This window comes from Bactrocera latifrons, unplaced genomic scaffold, assembly GCF_001853355.1.
Source record: "Bactrocera latifrons isolate USDA-ARS-PBARC rearing strain unplaced genomic scaffold, ASM185335v1 scaffold_123, whole genome shotgun sequence".
In the NCBI taxonomy this organism is placed as follows: domain Eukaryota; kingdom Metazoa; phylum Arthropoda; class Insecta; order Diptera; family Tephritidae; genus Bactrocera; species Bactrocera latifrons.
Genome location: NW_017534664.1, coordinates 209,363 through 213,720, shown reverse-complemented (window position 1 = coordinate 213,720; position 4,358 = coordinate 209,363). Strand labels below are relative to the sequence as shown.

General features: G+C 37.4%; 1 protein-coding gene across 2 annotated transcripts in view; it reads left to right on the top strand.

Annotated features, from left to right (window-relative positions):
* Positions 1-1,223: 1,223 nt before the first annotated feature.
* LOC108978508 overlaps positions 1,224-4,358 on the top strand; it is a 26,909-nt gene continuing 23,774 nt past the window's right edge. The window contains exon 1 of one of the 2 annotated variants that reach the window (XM_018948841.1): positions 1,224-1,344. The gene's annotated coding sequence lies outside the window, so the exon portion shown is untranslated. Of the gene's footprint in view, positions 1,399-4,358 lie in introns of both variants that reach the window. The other variant, XM_018948840.1, reaches the window with a different exon arrangement.

Sequence of the window (4,358 nt, the reverse complement as noted above, 5' to 3'; positions counted from 1 at the left end):
TTTTAGATCCGAAGAAAATGGTGGACGCGGAAGTCAGCTGAAAGACAATTCATACGATCTCGCAATCCTTTTCAAAGATTTGTGACAAGGCGTCTAGTCTTGATGAAACAGCACTTTCTTCTTCCCTATATAGTTTTTTTAATGGTTTCGGACTTCAGACATATAAATCGTTACCAGTCCGAAATAGCAGCTGTTGGTAAGAGTTATCCTGACTGACATTATTGGTGGTGTTTATACTCGTTCCAAGATAGACGAAATTATCAACGAGTTCAAAGTTATAACTGTCAACAGTGTCGTGAGGCCAAGTCGCCACACTTATTTGCATCATCGGCATACGCCAACAGTTGTACACTCTTATAAAAGATTGTACCTGTTCGATTAAGTTCTGCAGCTCGAATTATTTTCTCCAGCAGCAGATTGAAAAAGTCGCCTTGTCTGAAACCTCGTTTCGTATCGAACGGCTCGGAGAGGTCCTTCCTTTTGATGTTGCTCAACGTCAGTTTACATAGCCGATACCAAATTCCGGCATCCAGGCATAAAGGCTCCATTTCGGGCTGTCAAATTCAGCTTTGAAATCGACGAAGAGGTGGTGTGTGTCGATTCTCTCACCAGTCTTTTCCAAGATTTGGCGCATGGTGAATATCTGGTCGGTTGGTGATTTGATAAGGTCCAATCAGTTGTCTCCTTTTTTTTGTATTGGGCAGAACACACTTAAATTGCAATCATCGAGAAGCTGATGCATGCTCCTTATCAGCACTTCGCCGCCGCGTTTGAATAGCTCGGTCGGCAATTCATTAGCCCCCACCCTTTCGTTGTTCTTCAGACGGGTAATTGCTATTTGAACTTCTTTATGGTCGGGTAATGGAACGTCTGCTCCATCGGTCCATCTATTATTTTTATTAAAGATTAACTTTTGGTGAGGACCTATCACAGATATCACATCGTCCACTTGGTGAATATTTTTGCATACAATCTCTCCATAATAAAATATATTCTAACTCACACAAACCAATTCCAAATATAAATATTTATATATTAATTTTAACATTTAATATCGTCAAAAGAACCTTCTGTGTCGCTCTGTGCACAGCACAATACTCTCGACACACTCAGCATGTGGCAGTGACTTTGCTCGTTGGCGCTCGTTGCTAGCATTGATGTGGTGTTTTTAGCCAACTGCTAATGGATGGCTGTTGTAGCTGGTCTGGAGACATCGGCTACGCTGATTTGGTTGCATGCAGCGCATACGCGTTTAAGACTCGAAACGGTACGGAGGTACGCATGCGCGACGCTCACGAGACACACCGTCAACTGAACTGCGGCAAATTTAATGTGTAATAAATAGTATGTGCATAAAAACTAAATAAAAAATTTAAATACAACAAAAAAAAAGCAATGGTAAATGAAGCTGTGAAAATTTTAATAAAATGAGTATAAAAGTTTTTAGTGCAAAATTTAACGTTTAATGCAAACCTACTTATGCTTGTGGAAGTACATAATGAGCGAAAGAACAAAACGGGTTAGTTGTCGGCCAAACGGTTGGGCGGTGTTGGTGGACAGTGGCGACAGTCTGCGTACATAAATACACACACACATGCATAGAGTATAAAAGAGTGACCGTGTTGGCGGCTATCGGCGCACCGGATGCAAATGCATAAAAAAGTGACCATAGATACCAAGAACCACATAAAAAACGCCTTATATGACATCAAAAGTCTGCTGCACTGTCCACGCGCTAATGGATGCGTGTTATCACAGTGGCAGATAGGAATTGTTGTTACTTCATTTATTTATTTTTTAATTTAAAATTTTTTTTTTTATTGCTTTATGTGCTTCTTATACGTAACGTATGTATGTATCGTGTTTGCAACAAAGTTACAACATTTGTCGCGCGTCTAATGACACAGGAAACCGTTGTAAATTGCCTGGAAACGCAAGCTATCGAAAGCTCTACGTTGTGCAGTTGCGGGAAAAGTGCTTTAAAATTAAATTTTTTATATGCAGGAAATGCAGCCAGTGTCGTGCGTGCAACGTCGGAAATGGCCCTCATGCACACTAACTTTCTGACGTTTAAGTTGTGTTATAAACATTACCAAGTACATGGGTATATGACACACAAGTGAGGTCTGCAGAAATGCAACGACTTTTCTGCGCTGACACGTTTTGTTTTCAGTGCATTTTTTCCACATCTTTATAGCGACCTTCATTGGACATTTTTGCATATTGTAAGACATAATAATGCTTACATATGTACATATAATACATAACGATTTTCAATATAGTGTTCATATAGCTGTTGCCATTATATCTCAAAATTTCACAATAAGAATTAAAAGAAAATTCAACACTTAAAAAATGTTAAAGACATAAAATAAGCAATTCGCATAAATTGTTTTTCGCTGAGTGATTGTTGTTATTGTAGCAGTAGGAAAAATTCCCGGAAGATTTTTGAAGAAAGCTGCCGAATTAATTCCTGGTTCATTCCAGTTACATAAACGATACTCTCGTAAGATTGTTTAAGGGATTAGATCAGTCCCCATAAAAGACCTAAGTTTGTCTACTTTTTTAAGGAGTGAAGCAAAAACACGAGAAAACGTAAACTTCGATCGCACGGAAGCTATAATAAATATCCTTTACAGATACAAAAAAGTCCTTACAAGAACTTGATACCGATCGTTTAGCTTGTTCTCTGATAAAATGAAAGGTGAATTTTTAATTTATACCTCGCGTGTTCTTCGAAACGGTAATTTTTCTGTAAGTTGGTAGTACTGTTAGTGACATTAGTGATTTTCTTCGATTTTTACTATATATGAATTCATTGAACAAAGAAGTGCGATAATACACCATCTAATATTGCATTCGTGATCACTTCAACCAATAGTCGTAACCACCGCTTTCGCCTCATTTACCTTCGTGTAACTTCTGACATTTCACATGAACACTCCGTGGACCACGTTTTGACTCAATTGAGAATACGGATATAAAAGCAGAATCGAAGAAGGCTCTGATGGCTATCACGATGAAGGATTTTTCCAAGTGCTTTGTTGACTGGAAAATTCGTTGGCATAAGTGTAAGCGGGTGGGGATTACTTTGAAGAAGATGAAATGGACGAAATTCACTTTTCAATTTGATCCCAGTAGGATGTCAGCTTAATGCTATAGTTTTTGCAATCTGAACACTTTCTTCGGAGATTGTTTTATTGTCATAGGGAATAATCCTTGCCAAATTTCATAAAGATATCTCGTCAAATGAGAGAGCTTTATATGCCAGCATTTGGTTCCGATCGTTTGTATGTCAGCTGTGTGTTGTCCGATCTGAGCACTTTCTTTAGACGTTGTAGCGCAGTCTAAGCTAATAGTTTATGCCAAGATTCAAGAGGATAACTGTTAAGTAAAAAAGTTTTTCCAACAAAGACTTGAGTTAGATCGTTCCGTTTGTATGGCAGCTGTATGCTATAGTTGTTCGATACCGGCGGATCCTTCAACTTCAGCAGCTTCTGGGAAAGAAAATCACGTTTGCATAATTACAGATCGATATCTCAAAAACTAAGAGAATTGTTTGCATATATAAAGACAGACAGACGGATAGAGAGACGAACATTTTAACACATACATTATAGGGTCTCCGCCGCTTCCTGCAGGATAAAAAATTTTTGTAAATTCTAACCAAAAGAAATTTGGAGAAAAAAATGCCAATAAACAGTCGATTAATCTGAAAATTAATGACATATAATTCTTATAAAAAAGATATTCCAATGTAAAATTTAGTTAAATTCAAGTTTAGTTTGCAATTTTTATATACTCATTGCTAAATTTAGAAAATAATATATTAATAAGTAAGAAAGCAATGAKTTCGGGTGTAACCGAACATTTCATACTCTTGCAACTTACAAAGATCAAAGACAGGGAAATCAAGCAATATAGTTATATGTCAAGTTTTCGCCCAATTTTATTTATTTTAGGCACAAAGGTGTTAGGTATATGGGGGCTCATGGAAATGTTGACCCGATTCAGCCCGTTTTTGATACACAGACAAACTCTTTTCAGGAAAAGATTCTCTCTGAAGTTCAATTGGATATACCATACATTGACCGATATTTTCGGTTCAAAATCGACTTGAAAAGTTTTGGTTGGATTTGGACAGTTTGGGGTCATAAGATGGTATACTCTAATGTCATTAATTATTTTCGAAAACTGTTTCCCACACGTGACCCTTGCCACCGAGATCGCCCGTGCCACGTTAAAGTTCTTTATCTTAATTATACTCTCGCAACAAAGTTGCTAAAGAGAGTATTATAGTTTTGTTCACATAACGGTTGTTTGTAAGTCCTAAAACTAAAAGAGTTAGATATAGGGTT